Source organism: Pteropus vampyrus, unplaced genomic scaffold, assembly GCF_000151845.1.
Source record: "Pteropus vampyrus isolate Shadow unplaced genomic scaffold, Pvam_2.0 Scaffold216, whole genome shotgun sequence".
In the NCBI taxonomy this organism is placed as follows: Eukaryota; Metazoa; Chordata; class Mammalia; order Chiroptera; family Pteropodidae; genus Pteropus; species Pteropus vampyrus.
In genome coordinates this window covers 2,233,863-2,253,640 of record NW_011888997.1, presented here as the reverse complement: position 1 = coordinate 2,253,640, position 19,778 = coordinate 2,233,863, and the positions used below count along the sequence as shown (strand labels likewise).

The 19,778-nt window shown below is 32.1% G+C and overlaps 1 pseudogene; it reads left to right on the top strand.

The window, feature by feature from the left end:
* The first annotated feature begins 3,499 nt into the window (after window positions 1–3,499).
* On the top strand, window positions 3,500–3,618 carry LOC111747263 (annotated as a pseudogene).
* Window positions 3,619–19,778: the final 16,160 nt, after the last annotated feature.

The following is a 19,778-nucleotide window of genomic DNA, read 5'->3' as shown; positions in this document are numbered from 1 at the left end:
ATAAGTTGATATTATCCATTTAGTGTTTTTCAATATTTCTTGGTACTAATGAATGAAACACATGAAGGGTCCCTATGAGCTCTTGGTGTCTCTACTTAGGGAGACCAGAACTGTGACCTGGTCATATGTGTAATACATACAGATCCCCTAAAGTGATCTGTTTATTCTCAAGGAAAAGGATTTGCAAATTTAGCAGCAATTCAAGTATAGCAGATCTTCAAAAAACATTGTTTTGCTCAACATTGTTTCATTATAATGTTTATGAGAAGAAAAAAAAAAAAAAATGATTCCTGGCCAGGGCCACTGTATATTCTCCTCATGTCTGCGTGGGTTTTCTCTGGAGACACTGGTTTCCTCTCATGTCCCAATGACGGGCATGTGAGGTGGGTGAATTGTCCCAGTCTGAGTGAGTGTGGGTGCGGGTGTGAGTGACCCTGTGAAGGAAGGGCGTCCTGTCCAGGGTGGGTTCCTGCCAGGTACCCTGAGTTGCTAGGAGGGGCTCCGACCACCCTTGAACTTAAATAAGAGGATTGAAAAATAATGATATTACTTGTTTTTATTAATTTTTCTTAAATGTACACGTAACTCTTGTTTATTTCCGTGTTTAACATTAGAAATGTTTTGGGTCTTTATTTAGAAATTTGGTGATGTTTTTGTGACCAGAAATATGCCACAGATACTCAACTTTTGTTTATATCAATTAGCCTCCGGTAAAATTGATTTTGTTATACCTCATATCACTTAAAGTTACAGTTTCCAAAAACCTACCAATATTGCTAAGGACTTACTGTAATATCATTATAAAGCACATATTACCACATGATGATGTCAGGTCCCTGACAGCATGCCAAGCCTTGGGGGTGGTAACCTGGTACTCCTCACCAAGCAGAGCACCAACTAACAGATTAAATACAGTGCTTACGAGGACTGTCCACTCCCTCCCCTCAGCCATGAGGATGTCTGCATTTCCATGTCTGCTAGCTCTATTGTGACACTCACAGCATGTCTTCTGCAGCTGATGACACACGTGGATTAAGAAAAAGGTAATTATATCCACACATCTTTACAAACAGACCCACTTTCAAGTATCATCTGAAGTATAGTTAGGTAAGCTCAAGGGTTTAAACAGCCAGGCCTTACTGCACATGATACCACTCTAAGCTCTGGAAATCTGTTTGCCTTAACTAATCTTCCTTCTCTTTTTGTTCCCATGTTTCCACAATGCAATCTGCAACCAAAAGAGGACATAGGCCTCAGCCACCCTTCTGATTATTTCCCTCCACCTTGCCATACTTAAAACTTGGCTGTCTCCTGATGACAATAATTTCTATGATCTCATCTAGGGGTGTTATTCATTTTCTCAAACATCAGAATTGGGAGGAAGATGGTATCAAGAGCAACGCAGGTTCTAGACCATACTTCTGTGACTATCTTTTTAAAATAAACTAAACACACAAACACCGCTTTGACATTCACGTTCCCTTTGGTAGATCTGCTTCCTGTTACCTGCCTACTTTCTGGATTCTCCACTCAAAGTATTGTTTGCCACCTGTTATCCTGTCTTTTTCTCTAAGACTTTTGTCATCTCAGATGATTCTGATCTGCTGATCGGTGACCTTACGTAAATGACCCGATCAAAGCAATAATTTTAAATTTCAAAGCCATTAAATTTTACTGCTAGTTCTCTAGCTTAAAGAAATGACATCTAATAATTAGCCATGTCCAGCTGCTTTATATTATCAAATAAAGCAAAAAAAAAAAAAAAAAACCAAAAACCCACAAGTAAAACAAAATTGCTGATCACTTAGAATCCAATGTCTTAAGGTGAAAATGTATTCTTTTAAAGAGACTGAGTTAACACTTCCATGTTAGTGTCTCAAATTGGAATCTATCCTTTTGTATCCCTTTATAGGGTTAGATTAGTAAAAGCAACTTCCAAAAATCCAAAATATTTTCTTAGGTACTTGGTCTTCAGTTAGTTAAAGATTCTTTGTTGACAATAGACACATTATCACCTCCTGGATCAAAAACATAGGCTTTCCATATAGCATGGCTAACTGAAAGATAGATGAGCATTGCTAGCCTTTAATAATTACTTCTTAAAAAATAAATATTACACATTTTGTTATTTATTTAACACACACTAAGAGCTACATAAAAACCCAGACACTTGCTGAGAAAGAACAATGCCTTTTTAATCATTCCTACTAATTTTAATGATTGATTTAACAGTTTTGATCATCAGGCAATTGTTCTACTATTAGAGATATAAGGATAAAGTACTGAAGCTCTGAGCAGGATATTACATTTTAAAAGAAGTCAGGATATTTCCCAATCTTCAGATATATAATGCAGAGAGAAGAAATTTAATGACCTAACTACTTTTTAAATTATTGTATATAGAAATTAATATAAAAGTACTATTATGATAAGTAATTGGTTTTCTGCTTATATTTTTTTATTTATTCTTATTTAAACTGGGTTGTTTTTTGTTATGTGTATAGATTTTAAATTATATATAGATACAGTCTCTCTCAGTCTCCCTTCCTCTCTGCCTCCCTCTCTTGTCTCCCTCTTTCTCTCTCTGGCTATTTATTCTATTATCAATCTATCTATAGATAAGAATAATATACATCAGAATTTTATATATACATATAATTTTCCCTTTGAAATGTTTTTAATAATTTATTTTGCCTCATACATCTTTTATGTCCATATTGTTCTTCTTTCTCTTTTTTCTTTAGTATTTGAGGATATATTTTTAGACACCAAGGTGGTATGATCAGAGTCATCATGGCTGACTACCACAGCACCTATCTAATCAGGATTCACGTGGAGATATTTACTGTAATAGGAACATATGCATTAAGAATGTAAAGATGATCTGAGAAAATATCTTAAGAAATGGGTTAACATGAAGATGTCCTGTGACAATCCTTGTACTATGTCTAGGGAGCTCGGGGCACACATCACTTATTTATAATGTTTATACATATTTTTGTATTTTTAAAACAGCATACATATTTATGTGTTAAATATATGTTTTAAATATAACAATTTCATCATAGTTAATAAAATTTTAGCAGAAAGATAAATAATAAAATAAGCTAATATATTTAGTAAAAGAAACATATGGGCTATATTCTGTTAAGTTCACTATCCCAAGCATCCAAATTCATAAATTCATAAATTAATTTAATTTATGGTTAGATGATCTATAAAAAAGATGACTGATATACATTATTATGAGTTTGAAAAGGAAAATATCCTCAATCATCATAAAATAAATCAGCTAAATGATAACTGTGGCCTCTGTTTACAGAGTAAGAAAAGTATTCAGAAAAAATTCCAAAACAGTTTCAACAACAAACGCTGAAACTAAACAAACTATAAAAAGTATTATTTAAAATAGTCTAAGTATCTCATTCCCAGGCCATTCAATTTACTTAAGGGTTTAGTTTTCTTACCTGATTCACCTTAATTTTTAAAAAGTAGTACTGTCTACAGCCATGCCACCCTGAACAAACCTGATGCTGTCCAATCTCAAAAGCTAAGCAGGGTCAGGCCTGGTTAGTACTTGAATGGGAGACCATCTAGGAAGAACAGGTACTGTAGGCATGAAAAATAAAAATAAGGGATTGTAAACTGACAAGGTCCTTGCAATCTGTGAGGTCGACCAACAGTTGCCTCTCCTAAAAAAAAAAAAAAAAAGATACTAATAATTCCCTATGTTCAAATGAAATTTTAATATTTTTAAATAGCTGTTAAACTACTACCTATTAATCAAGTAGTTCTCTGTCTTGTATTGTGAATATTTTATTAAAGAGAAATTTTCTTTAATTAGTTAGCATTAGTGAAGTGTCTGAAAAGATGTACTGTTCTTTGATTCAGAGATGAGATAACATATGTGGATCAATATAGTTGACCCACGAACAAGTGGGAGTTAAGTGTGCCAATCTCACCCCCCCACCACCAGGTGAAAATCTGCAGATAACTTTGACTTCCTCAAAACTTAAGTTGTCCTTTGGTATCTACAAGGAATTGGTTCCAGGATCCCGCAGATAACAAAAATCCACAGATGCTCAAATCCCCATATAAAATGGCAAAGACCGATGCATAGTCTGCTTGCTGCATCTGTCAATTCCCAGCCATGACTGAAACAATACAGTTATTTCTTGAAAAACATCTCAGTATAAGCAGACCTGCACAGTTCAAACCCGCGTTCTTCAAGGGTCAACTGTACTTATTTTTCTTCTTACCTGTTATTTTGATATGTCACCACTCCTCTAAATTAGAAAATAATATCATCAAACTGAACAAATAATAGACTGAAAGTATTTTTATGGAAGGATATTGATTTTGGAATGTGATATTTAAAATTAGAAAAACAATAAAACCAACTTAAAATCTTCAAAACAAACTAAAGAACTCATACTAAAATGGCAGAGCCGATTTCTTCATAGAATTCTTATTTAAGGCATACTGAGTTTGTATTTTTGACATGATTTTCAAAGAGCCAAATTTAGCCTTAAATTTTTTTGTTTAAGAATCTCATGCATTTATTTTATCAGTATAGGTAGGCTTCTAAATAAAAATTCACATAATGTAACTATTTGTATTTCTATTCATATATTGTTTTCATCTCTTGTTCTTAACCTCCCATTCCAAAAGACACAGACACACTCATAATAATTTAAAATGTTAGGAAACATATTGAACAACAACAAATAAAGTTATGTATCTTCTAGCATATTTAGGACAAGAATATTATTTAAAACTAAGAAACTGAAGAAAATTGTATTTACCATACAATTTAAAAAACACAATGTAAAAGCTTCAGAGAAAGTTCCTCATGAAAAACAATCATGACAAAAGAGTACTTGAATGACAATATAAAAAAAAAATTAAAAGCAGAGAATTAATCTTTGTCTTTACACACACTGGCCGATGCTAACACAATTGCAGAAACCATGTATTTAAAGCTACATTTTATAAAACCTTACTGGCAAAAATCAATAGAAAGCTTTAGTGGGTAGAATGTGTGTAATAGTAACAAGCAGAAAGGTTAGTGTAGAAGTTAATGGTTCTATCAGGAATAAAACAGAGTTAAAATGTGAAGGAAAGGTCTACCACAAGTGGTTCATTAACCTTTTAGAACCCTAGTGTATCCTCGTGGTAAAGATTACAACAAATCTGACTCAGAGTCTCTTAGCATTTGCTAATACTCCAAGTCAGCACAGCATTATACACATTTCTTATGATAGAATTATTTTCATTAAAATTATTTGTCAATGCTAAAAACTGAAACGACAGAACTAGATTGCAGAGGGCATCAGTAAGCTCATACCATAAAGTTTAAATTTTTATTGTTTTTGTTGTTGTTTTCCTTCATGTCTTTTTGCATCTGAAACAGCTTCAGACGTAGTCATATTTTCAATGACTTAATTGTGCTTATCTCAGAATTCTGTTAATTTTTGGCTTACTCCTAGCATTGATTGAATACTGAGAAGGGCAAGGAAGTATTCAGACCATATATGCATCATTCAGAGAAATAAAATAATATTGTTATTTTTTTTTAATAAAAATATATTCTACAACCTCTGAATCACCTGGACAAAGTGTTTTTTTAAAAGGATGAGGATCTGACTTACATTGTAATAATTCAGAGGTACAATTATGGTAAAAAAAAAAAAAGCCACAGTTACACACACATTGGCATTAACAATGATTTAATGTCTTTGGATAAAATTTAGTAACAATGTTATCCTCTTGTTTTCTGTTATCATCTTTGATTATTTTTCAACCTTGACAAAAGAATTAAAAAGAAAATTTCCAACCCCTAACTTCCTCCTTGCAGAGTATTCTTTCTGCTTCCCTTCTTCTCCCTGTTCTCCCTCTAATATTTCTTGCTTTCCTTTTAGCAAATTTCAGGGTAGAAGTTTAAATGAGCAGCTGCCACAGCAGGCACTGCCAATGTTCTCTGGCCAATCAACCAACAGGAGGTACTCTCGTACAGGATGGCTGGCTCCCCTTCCGAGACAGAACTAACCTCTGTGACAAATTCAGAGTCCACCAGCTTGGGGCCTGAAATCCCAAACCTTACTTTCCTTCCAACTTTTCCAGTTGGTAATCTATCCTGCTGGGCTGATTCTTTTAAAATTTCCATATAATCCAAAAATGAAGTCATTTTTATTCCTTCCTCCGTTTTTTTTCTAAGAAGGGAAAATTCAGTTCACAATTAGGGGAGGAGTAGTTTTTGGATTCTTTCCCCTACATGAAATCTGTTATAAATATGTCCTGCCAAAATCCTGAACAGTGATGTGCCAGTTTTGTAATAGGTTTAGTTCTCTAGTCTTTTTCTCTAAGTCCAAATTCCCTGTCATTTTATAACATTTTGTACTTGAAAACCATTCCCTACGCCCCCCAATACACACAATTTTCTTTTCAAAAAGATGATGTGGTATGTGCATGTTTTAAGCCATCCTGTCCGTGAAAGCTGAAGACAAAAACGTCAGCCTGAGCTTTGGCATAGTTTGGGACTCTGTCCTGTAATCTCATTTGTGCCTGTCCTAGAACTGTTCTTATTCACCAGAATCCTTATCTCATAGCCACAGCCAAAGGCAGCACTGTGACTCTTCGAGCACAATAGATGCACTGGTGAAAACGACATCCAGATCTTTGTTAGAGCAGACGCCATCTTTGGAAGTGACTGGTGTTGAAAACTGCTGAACCCTTAATCTGTTTCATTTCTCTTGCTTGAATGATGGTCTGAACAGTGTAACATCAGAGAACAATGGTTCTGGCTCTTTGAAATGTTGATTTTCATCTGTGCCATGATGTGATGAGCATATAAACTTTTGATATTGTTAGTCAATGATAATAAGACCTTCTACAAAGAACACCATATTTACCATTTAGTATTCCTCTAACTGGCCAGAAGCTTTGTCCATAAACATACATCAGACTTCATGAAGCCTAGAGTTAAATGAGAACTTTGATTTTGCTGCAATAATGTTATTTTTTTATACTTTTGCTGTGCTTCCTTTACTTAATTTTAAACACAAAATTTCACTGGATCTTAAATTTTTGGAACCAGAAATTTTTTTAGAGTCGAGATTCTAATTTTCTCTTTGATTTGAAACTTACCTTTTTAATGATATACTTTTATGTCTTCATGTTATATATTAAATATACAGAAATAATTTATAATAAAATAATGTCTATTTATCATAATGGTTAGCTTCAATAGGAGGCTTCATTCTAGATCATTGCCTAATTTTATCTTTGTGGCATAAACAATTTTATGAATAGTTGTAACTTGGGAATATGTTATATCTAAAAAGAGTGATTATATAAAAGATAAACCCATATGACAGTTACTTATTATTATTGAAACCTTATATTTGTTTATTAAATATGATCTTTCTGTCTGCGGTACACAAAACCCAGGTGTTAATTAATTATCATCAAAGTCATCGTCTCAAAATATAAAAATGTATCTAGTTCACAACTCTAACATATGAAGTCAAACAAATTGAAAGAAATTTTAAAATTTGGAAATAGAGGCATAACATTTTGCTGTTTTATAATAATTGAAGTTAGAAATAAATGGTTAAGGACAAAAGAGCTATGATGTCACCTGAGAAGTAGTTTTCTTTGTACTTTCTATGACATGAGACCAATTTCTCTTATTTTCAGCATTTGCAAAACCTACATATGGGGGACATTCTTGGAGAGGTTTCATATTTCATGGTGTAGAACAGGAATAACTATCTTACTTTGTTTAGTTGATGATTTCATTCAGAAATCTAGACTCCTACATCATAGGTGATAGTCTGAAGCTCTCCACCTAACGCTGTTCTTAACCCACTGCCATGCAATGAAAAAAAAACTGTGTGTGTGACAATGGAGGGACTCACAGTCTCAAGGAACCTCACAGTCTGTGTGATCACAGTGAGAGACAAGTTCTCAATGAACTGGACTCAATAAGAAAAGGATTATAAAAATATGAAACTTAATTTCCAGATGCTGGAAGTAAAAAAGAACTGCTGAAGAGGCATGGTTTCTTTCTAATTAATTTGGGCAGCAGATGAAAACTTTTACAACTTAAATGAAACAGAACATATCAATCAATCAATCAATCAATCAATCAATATAAATAAATTAGCTTTTAAAATAAATTCGATTGCCACAATAGGCTATCAATCTTCAAATTTCAAAATGTACATGATACTTATTCTGTTAACTTCATTTGGAAATTCCCCTTTTTTGATATTGTTTTATTTTTCTATGACTAACAAATATATGAGAAATAAGCTTTTGATCTTCAGTCCTTACATGTTTAATGATCTCTATCCATATTCAGTGTGTACAACAGTCTAAATATAAATCTACTCATCAGTCTTTATATTCTCCAGACCTGACCACTACAGAGCAGTGTGTGATGTGGGGCAACGTGTTTAATCCCAGTGAGTTTCAGTTTAGTAATTTATGAAATGAGAACATTATATTTTTCTATTATGATTTTTTAGATTCAATTTTAAACTGTTTTCCTCTCTCTCTACCTCTCTCTATTCATTCTCTCTCCCCACCATTCCCATGAGTATTCATCCATCATTTATCTGACTATCTATCTTTCTATATGTCTATCCATTCATCTACCTATCTACCTATCCATTGATCTGCCTGTTTACCTGTTACCAAATGGAACTGGAAATAGGTTGCCAATATCTATAATACAGTAGAAAATAAAGAACGAGACAAAGGGCAAATAAGATATTAAAATTTAAAGATAGTCAGTATACAGTTAATCAATTGTACAAAAAAGCAATGAAATTCTTTTTACATTACTATACTTTTAAACTGTTTTAGATTTTTTGGGGTTTTTTTTTTTTGGCATTTTAGAATGTGGTTGTACCCAATTCCATATTATCACAATAATCCCTGGGTTTGTTTTAACCATCATATGGAATTGATAGAGTTGGCAGCATAAATATAATGAATGTCCTTTTGTGTAAGAGCTATAGAAGTGTCAAATATGCAAAACAGTGTATGGCATTTTGTAAAATAGTACATTACATTTTGCCAGTGTGGAAATACTCTTTTTTTTTTTTGCAAAAATTAATAAAATTTCACTTTGCTGGTTATAAATAAAACATTTTTCAACACCCATTTTCAACATTCTTTAATATAAATTAGCTAGATGACTGAGTCACTCCTCTATTTTAATTTATGGGTGACAAAAAGTAGGATTTACTATATCTCATAGGATAAAACAAAATAAAAGGATTTAGCAGATTCAACTAAATATTGGATTTTTCTCATATCTGAACATATTCCCCAAAGTTTTGAAATTGTGAATAAACTCTGTTTCAAACCTTTGAAAGTTTAGCTTTAGTTATTCATGCTTCAGAATGCATTAATTGAATTAACATTTTAGGGTCAATTGAATTAATCCTTTACTATTCTTTTAGAAGGATAGGACCTGACCACTTTTCATTTGCTAGTTCTACAGATGATTTGACATTGTCTGTAAAAGATCTTAAGACACATAAGGGTTCCTTGGAAATATTTAAATGCAGTATTCTTAAAATTGTTAGCCTGATAGGTCTATTAATTCTTGGACTTAATTAACACATTAAACTTACTGTACTTAGGAAATATATACATATTAAATGAGCCTGCATTTTTTAAGTATGGACACTGCTACTAGTTGTGCCAAAAATCCTTTGAAAAAAATGTATTTTTATTCTTTCAATAAAATACCATTAGATAGAAAATTTGACAATATATCTCAGTTTAAGTCAGGCCAAAATTTCAAGCAATAAAAATGTTCACCATTCACTTCAGAGATCAAGGAAAAAGTATTTGGAATCTTGGGAGAATTTCAAGTCTATATTCATGATGCAGACTCCATTTCTCTGGCTCAGACAACCAAGATGAATAAGAATCCAACTCTTCAGGTTATTTTCCTTTATTCATCTTTTATGGCCATTTATCTATATACACCTACTTTGCAGGGTTCTTATGAAGATAAGTGGAATAGTTTGCTCTAAAGTGCTTAAGCTCTTAGGAAGTGAGTATGCTGTAAGAGCAAATTATTATTAGCTTTATTACTGTAACAAACACAGGGGATAATTATTTTTGAGTCAAAAAAGAACAAGGCAAAGTGTGCTTCTGTATCAAAAATGACATGGTGGGTGGTAAATGGTTTTCACTTCTATAAAGAGCAATACAATAATTTTTGCATTGCACTCCTTATAACACATATCCTCTAAAGATCTTGCTTCATGAGCTCACTTTAAAATTTTCTATCTTTCTTTCCTATATAAGTTGACTAACTTTGTCTTTATCTACCTGTGTAGGTTTAGCAAAATTACAGACAATGAGTTAATTTCTTGACAAAAATAGACTGTAAAGAATCCAAGACCTCTGCACAATAATTCACTGCATTGTATATTTCCTTTTACATTATAGTTTTAATGTAAATCTGCAATTTTTTAATAGTAATTTTTCTTTGAAGTTTTTCTATAATTATTTGTTTATCCTAACCCAGCTGTTTAGAGTCTATCCTAGTAGTTTTGCAGAGAAACTACTTTCTCTTTTCATATGTTCTTGAGTATTATTTTCTATAATGTATATATTTCCTAATTTACATTAATTGCATATGTTGTGTAGAGCTCTTATCAGGCTTTAATTTATTATATTTGGGGTAAAAGCAAGGGAATAAATTCATTCTTTAGGTTTGGTGTTCACAGAAAAATGCAAATTAGATTCTGAAACTAACTATACATAAAAACTGTAGAGAGGTTACCAGTTTTTAAAATGCAAAACAAGTCTAGAAGACTGTTCTTCATTCTCTCACTTTTTTGTTCTTCCATCTCCTCTTTTTCATATAACCTCAACATCTCTTTTTCTTCTGTTGCTTCCATATTTGGATTTTAGCAGGATACTCACTTGTACTCTGTGTTCAGCCTTACTGCAAATGTCATATATATTTAAACCAATGGGCTAAGTTAATACTTGAGTTATTTCCTAGAAGGCATGCTCTATCTTCTCCTTTCCACAGATGACAATTCTTCCTGTTAAGAAGTGTTAAAAATAGAGGGGTAGCTGAAGAATCCATGTATTCATATGTTTCTGCTTTCTTCCTTAACGTTAATTGCTCTAGGACACATGGCAATAAAGAAATATTTATTATTTCCTATTCTGTGGCTGCATGCTCTCTCTCTCTCTCTCTTTCTCTTACTCTCCCTCCCTCATGTTTGAAGAGTTCTATAAACAGGAGAAATCGGGGGTACTAGAATGAGCATAGAGCATGGGGTGTGTCTATCTGTCTGTGCATTCATCCATCTACCCATCCATCTATATGTAATTATGTATTTTAGAATGCTAGTTCCTGATTCGTATTGGAAAATCAATAAAATAAATTATTACTTGTCTGTAGGAGTAAAGTCAGGATACCAGGATACTCCAGTGGAATATATCCTTTTATTCAAAGCAGAAGAAAGGATCAATCACTAAGAAAAAGCAAATAAGAAAAGTTGGTTTTCTCCAACCATACCAGTATGAGACCTTCTTGACTATATCTGTTATATACACCTCCTCCTTATACAGAGACCATGCAAACTGCCCAAGTGGTAAATGTTATTTTAGAATTGTTAATCCCAATTCCTGTCATTTTACTATTTTACTTGTATTCTATGTGTCTGTAAGTTGTTACCTTGAATTTGAATTAAAATTTGAAGAGCAACAGACAGAAAATCACATGTATGTTAGAAGAGAATATAGAGAAATATTTACAGATAAAAACTCTTAGAAAGAAATGTCAGAATGTAAGTAGATACAAAATAATGTCTATATTTTTCTCTAATGTGTTGTCGAAGACAAAAAGAAAAAAAAATCCCTAATTTTTTTAACCTAAAAAAAATCCTACAAGGATGCACTCAAACTGAAAATAATTTATGTTAAAAGTATTAACCATATATTGTTTGTAATAAAATGAGAGGACAGCCTAACATTTATACACAGTTCATAAATACATGTAATCTCAAAAAAGTGATAGGTACATATATATTGGAAATATTTTATACATATTTTTATCAATATGAATATTTTCTTTCAATGTATATTCACCTTGTCATGCTGGCTTTTCATAATTGCTCAAGAGTTTTCATTATCTCTTAAAATTATAGGTATCTACATTTGCTTTATCTCATTATTGTTTACTACTAATATGTCACATTTTTTTCATGTGTAGTGACAACTGGTCACTCATCACTAATAAAATGACAAGTCTCTTATCCAAGCTATAAACACAGTAGATTTTTAAAACAAGCTTCACAGATTAAATCTCCTCTGTGATTTCCTACAGAGTGTATACATCAACAGAGTTGACTTTGTGCTGTCACTTTCCTCTATTAAGGCTAACCGAATTATCCACTGCCTTATGCACTTAAACTCATAGTTCTTTTGAGAACCTGAATTGAAAGGGAGAATAGGTGGTTGGAGGGAGGTAGAAAAGGGTAAAGGGGGTTAAATATATGGTGACAGAAGGAGACTTGACTTTGGGTGGTAAAAAATAGACTGCAATATACAGGTAATATAGTATAAAATTATATACTTGAAGCCTACATAATTTTATTAACCATTGTCACTCTAATAAATTTAATAAATTTAAAAAAAACAGTTGAATGTAAGCAAGTAGAACGTTTGCTTTTCTTTCATGAATCTACATTTATTTAAAACTAGAAAACAGGAAAGAAATATACCTTCAGTTAATCTTGCATCCCATTTACATTTAACCATGTTGTAACTAATGGTCTTATAGAACTTATTTAAACTTGGTGATAGCAAAAATTATTTTTAAAACTGACATAGCAACTTAATGTACCCCATGTATTGAATGGGTTATTTTTTAAAATTTTTTAATTCGTTTTTTATTTATTTTTATATTTAATGACATCCAAGCAAGGGAATTTTTCAGCCACATTTAGTGACAGGTCATAGTCTATTAAATTTATTTCAACCTTCAAATTTTATTTAATCTAGAAGGATTATGAACAGCAATTGCTGTTACACTTGTGTGTTAACTTGCACACAAGTCTGCTGACTTGTAAAATTAACCAGTGTGACTTCTATTCCTCCTATTCTATTTTTGAGTTTCTAAAGAGAATATTAAACATTATTACAAAACTATAACCTGAGGAGCGCCAAATGTAAATCACTTTGTCTTGGCATAGACAATGCTAAATCCTGTCTGTAAAAGATCATTGATACAGCAGCAATAAAACTGTCAAACAAGAAAATTCCAACAGAGCCACAAGTTACCATGTTTACGTCAACAGCTTCTACAAGGTGAGACAAGAGAACAAAATAGGAAGAAATTTGATAGTGCAAAGCATAGAATGGCCACAGAGCAAAGATCTCACTGGTAATTATGGGAACCTTTTCAGGTTCCATAGAGCCTAGAAATTATAATATTACAGACTGAGGTCCAGGGATTATTCATGTTTGGCTCCATCGATAACTAGTATATAACTTGGGCACGTATCTTTGCCTCATTTTTTAAAAATTAATTGTTATATTTTAATTTTTTTCAATTATAGTTGACATACAAAGTTATATTAATTTCAGGTATACAACACAGTGATTAGACACATATAACTTATGAAGTGGTCATCTCAATAAATACAGTACCCATCTAACACCATACATAGTTATTACAATACTGCTGACTATATTCTCCATGCTACATTATACATCCCCTTGACTACTCTGGATGAGTTATTTTTAAATAAAACTGTTTACAGAAAATGGCTCAAGTCACATAAGTCAGTCTAAGGATTTATGTGTATAAAATAGATTTAAAACCATACTATTATCTGAGTCATTTTTGAAAAAAATACAGTTTGCAAAACTAAGTCAATTTCCTGTTAAAAAATTGTACGCGATGTTTACAAATTTTATGTTCTAGAGGTGGAAGATGTTTTAAGACACAGCAACAACTGAAGACAAAACAAGAACATCTACAGAGACTATGTATGAGTATTTTAATATCTTCAGCTCAAAATATAATATTTGTGATTTAGATCTTATCCATAACATAGATAATACTGCATATTCAAGCAATATAATTCAATCATTCAGTCAATGATTCTACTAATAAAGTTAATAAAATATTTACTATAAGCAGGGAGCAGATAAAAAGAAAAGCATAGTTACAATCCTCAAGAAACTGGAAAACAAATTATTGATGGCAAGGGAAAATACTATAAATGACTTACAATATTATAAATTATTTCTGGAAACATAACAGCTTGACTAAGGTGGTAACAATAGAAAAAGGAAAGAAGTATTTTAGGAGATATTTTAATGGTGAAATTGACAAGATCCTGTGCCTCAATAAGTGTGAGAAAAGGGAAAAATCAACTTTTACTAAAGTTGCTTGCTATTGTAATTGGGTGGACTGACTTTCAGACCCAAGATAGAGTAAATTTGGTTAGGAATTGTATTTGGTTTAGAGTACATGGAGTTTAAAGAAGCTGCTGTTCATTCATCAGAATGTCTAATGTTCCAGACATTCACTAGAAATCTTCAAAAGGAAATTAGTCTGGTGTGGTTCAAAAAAGATTTGGTAATAGAAAAGAGGGGGTAATTGAAATTATGTTTGATATATTTTATCGAATAAAACAGTCAAAAAAAAATTTTTGAGGTTGCCATTGGAAATTGAATATGAATTCAACAGGCAGGTAAAGGAGACAAACTTTGGAAAAACCAAAGGTAAGAGAATGAGCATAGAATTTTTGTGATGAATAGATATTATGTTTCAAATATATGTAAAAAAATCATAAACAGGAATAAGCTCGAACCCTCAACACACACCTATATATACACACATATGTACATAATATTCTTAATTCTTGCTAAATGGATTAAAACTGATTTTCTTCTGAACAGGAATTTTGGTAGGGTACAGTGATCTAACATGATATTTTCCTTTATTTTTTTAACCCTATTTTGCAATATTTAAAAATTAAAAGGTTATTTATCGTGTTTCCTAGTGATGAACTCTCAGTTTTTGTGGTATGTAAGCGTCCTTTTTTTTACCTTCATCATTGAAGGATTTTTCCTCCCATTGAGTATATAATTCTAGTTTGGCTATTGTTTTTGTTTAACACTTTAAATATATCATTCCCCTGTCTCCCAGTTCTCATTATGTTTGCTTGAACATCAGCTGTCAATCTTCTTGCTGCTCATTTGAAAATATGTATAATTTTCTTTTGTTTGCTTTTAAGATTTTTGTATTTGTCTGTAGTTTTCAATAGTTTAAAATATGCTGATGTGCTATTTTGATAATCATTAGGGCTCTCAGAGTTTCCTCTATTTATGGGTTAATGTCTTCCCTAAATTTTGAAATTTTCAGTCATTACCATGTCAAATATTGCTGTTTTCCTACTTTCCTTTTTCTCTCATTCTGTGACTCCAACTATTATTATTAGATATTTTCATTTGAGCTATGTGCTTTTTACACTCTCTTGTATATTTTCTATTTTTTCTTTGCATTTCGGTTTATGTTTTCTATTGCCGTCTTCAGTTCATTAATCTTCCTTTCCAATTTCTGTTTAAATCCATTTATCATCAATTATTATTTTCATTTATTCAATTCCATTTCTCATATTACATACTAAATCTCTGATGAATATCTTCATTTTTTATGTTTCTAATCTTCATTTTTAACATATTACTTATAGTCATTTGAGAGATCTTGCCTGTTAACTATAAAATCTAGTTCAGCTATTTTATATCCTTAGCTTTTGGTCTTTTGGCCTGATCTCATGAATCAATTATGTATTTTTTACTTAATGCAGAACACTTTGTATAAGAAAACAATGTAAGCTTCCTCCAATGAAAGTTTACCCTTTCTTCTGCCAGGCAGACTGAGTTGGTTTTATCATCTTAGATCTGAGTTAGGGACAGAATTGAGAAGTGGCTGGATTTGCTTCTGCTCCCAGAGTATAGCTTTTTGTTTTTTCACTTAAGAACCTGGTGCATGGTGTGTTCACTGTGGCATCTTCCCCTGGAAGTTCCCAAACTCTAACTCTTATCTCCTTAGCATGGAGAGAAGGCATAAAATGCCTTCTGATATGCATTTTAGGATTCAACCCAAATACCTTCTAAATTTGGTAAATGTCTTAAGTATATAGACAGAATTCATGAGGTTCTGTTCTCCAGCCTTCTCATATCACCAGGATATTTTCATCTCAAGCTTCTAATCTTGATTTTCTAGCCATAAGAACGTGGATTTTTTATCTACTAGTGGTGGCCTTCTGCCCAGGCAAAGTCTGGGTTCTTAGGCCCATGTCCTAAACCTAGTAAGGTCAAATACTCTCGGTACAGTGGCTCAAATAGTTAACTGGCCTCAACTATGGACTCTCTTCCACCCCCATTCTGTAATACTAATCTCTAAAATACTAGTTGTTTCAACTACTTCAGCTGTTCTTCAAATATCTTCTAAGCTTTTCTTGTTGTTTTTGGTGGAAGTATTTTTCTCCCACAAGCTACTCTATCATACGCACAAGTAGAAATCCCACAAAAACTTCCAAAAAGGCAATTTGTAAACATAGAATGAATTAAATTCAAAAACATTATGAATATTAAATTTCATAATCCTCAGTTCACAGGGTATTTTTAGAGTTTAAATAAAAAGTTTAGAAAATGAGATGAAATTATAGACATACTTATTGCATTCATCATTACTGGGACACTTACTTCAATTTCTTAGTACTCTATGTTGTATTACTTATGGAGACAAGTTAATAAATAGTGATTATTGATATTAAAGGAAAGAAAGACAAACAGGTTAATATTAGAATTAGCTTGAACCTCTTTTTCTCTGCGGTGATATGGGGGGAACAATATAAAGAATCATTCAATGGGTAAAGGGGGTCAAAATGTACAAACTTTTAGTTATAAAGTAAGTCATGGGTATATGATGCACAGTGTGGTGATTATAGTTAATAATACTGTATTGCATGTTTGAAAGTTGCTAAGAGAGTAGATCTTAAAAGGTTTCATCACAAGAAAAATGAAAGGCAGTCAAATGCTTTGAAGAAGAATTAGAGAATGAATATGGTCATCTGTTAATTACAGAAGTGTATAGTAGGAAATAAGTAAACTAATTCCCTTGATTCCCAAATTTTGGTACAAAAGTATAATTTTACTAAACTGAAATATACATGAGCAGTTAATATGTGGCTATAACCTGTGGGTCTCCTTTTTATTTATGATAAAGGAATTCTGAATTACCTAAGGTATTATCAGATTTATAATTCACATTTATATGAACACCTCCATCTACAAAAAAGTAGTTAAAATAATTGCAAATTTAGTTATATCATTTTAAAAAGGGATGGAAAAATGGGGCCTATTCTGATTTTGCCCAGAAACTAATATGCATGTCTGTGTGAAATTAGATATGAATGGTGGTAATATCTAGACACAAAACTCTCAACCAAAGGGACTACTTTGAACAAGATCAGCTATAAAATTTAACAAATGCTTCAGACATTTACAACTCTGCACAAATATAACGGAACCTATACCTAGTACTTATATTAAACTGCAGATTTTATGTGGTAAAATGCTATGCCCAATGAATTAGAAATGCCTTTATCAATCTTATGGTGAAAATGAAGACAACTAACAAAAAATCCTGTTTATTATAGAGGATAAGGTAAAACACTTTATACCATAGTGACAAAAACTCACATATAACCTTAAAATAATAGCACACATGTCACAGACCAAACGAGTGGGATTTTCTGATTATGAAACAAAACCTACATTTTAATAAGAATAAAAGATTGTGTTTAAAGATATCACACAGTATTAAATCTTAATCTAATTCAATGCTAGTGCACTGAGAAGTGGAAAAATAATTTTTGACATAAAGGTTCATATTTTGAGGTGGGTAATAGTTTCTACAGATGAAACACATTGATTTTGTATGAACTGTATCATGTTGCGATGTTCCCTTCCTTTTTAAGACAATGCACCATCAGAAAAATAGAACGAGCTTTATCTGGCTAATTTTAAACACTTCAGTAGAAGAGAAGTGTATTCAAATGATGAATTGAGATAGAAAAATAATTGAAGATAAAAATGAACAACTATTTTTACATTTTTAAAAAATTATAGAAATTATATATAATCTTTATAAAATATACAAGATGTTGATAATATTTACCATAATTCTACCTTAGGATAGTTGTTAATCTGGGTATAAATAAACTACATCAGTGCTTCCTGACCCTGTGAAATAAAGTGTGGGACATTGACTGCCTGATTATTTGTGTTACTAGTACAATATGCGTCATTAAAACATTATTTATAGCAAGATTCTACTGTTTTGAGCACTGGTACTTTAAGTAACAGTGTTTTAAATGTAGCAGAGGTTTATCTTTCTGTCTGTCTATCTATCTATCTATCTATCTATCTATCTATCTATCTATCTATCTAATCATTTCTCTAGTATCTATCACCTATTAGTTTATCACCTATCTACAAATACCCATATAAAATTATAATTTATTAAGGGAAAAGACCGGATATATCGATGCAATGATTTCTGTCTTTCTCCTACCCCCAAAGCCTCTTCATAAACACTATATCACCTGCTTCTCTCTCACACAACCTACTGAAGGAAAGAATTTACAGAGCCATTTACTTTTGGCAAGTATTGCACAATTTGTAAGATAATTTAACTAAAAAAGCTTGTTTAAAAAATCATGATTTCTGACAGATGGGGAGATGAAAAATAATAAGTACTCAAAGGTGAGTCAGAAGGCAGAGGTTTGCAGTTTGGCTTGGGATGGTCCTCAGAGTATGTTGGTGTTGCCAGAGTTTGTGTAGTGATGTTTTCAAGTGATCTTTCTAGGAGACATGAATTGGATCCCTTTTAATGCTTTTGATACATGAGTAAAAGTTTTCTATTGTTTTAAATTACTATATGGTTGAATCCTGAGACTATATAAATGTCAGCCCTTTTTAAGTTTGACATGAAAGAACAAAATAAAGATAGAGGATGTTTTGGTGATCCAAAATGGGTATCGGTCAGGAGGAAAAATAGACATTTAAGCGGACATAGACAAAAAGCGGGACAACAATCTAATACTAAGTAAACCCCAAAGGATCAGCAGTTGTCAAACAAGGATAAGGACATGGAGTCCCCTGGGAAAATATAAGCATATTATAACTCCTTAAGAACATCCACATCAAACATCACCATATCTTTGTCCCTCTGTAACTATTCACTTTTACCTCTAGGAAACTAATTAGGATCTACAATGTCACAAATCTAAAAACAAATTCTTGCTTTTTCTCACCAAACTTTTTCTTTTGCTGTTTTAACTATCTTAAGTAACAGTGACTCCTTTTTCACTAGCCACTCCGACAAAAATACTTGAAATCATTCTTGACTCCTCTCTTTTTCTCAATTTCTCCATATCACCTTCAAGCCCTATGTGCTCTATTTTCATAATATAACCAGAATTTAACCATTTCTTACTACCTGCACGTGAGACTGCCTCCCAAGAGTGTTGTCATAGTTTTTTATATGCTTCTTTTTCTCTGCCTTTGACCTGACACAGTTGTCAGAGAAATTCTTTTAGAATATAATTCAGATCATCTGCTCTTCCGTTCAAATTTACCAATGGACTTTTACTTAGAATAAAATCCAAAGTCCTATCTATGGCCTACATAAGTCCACCCACAGCTAT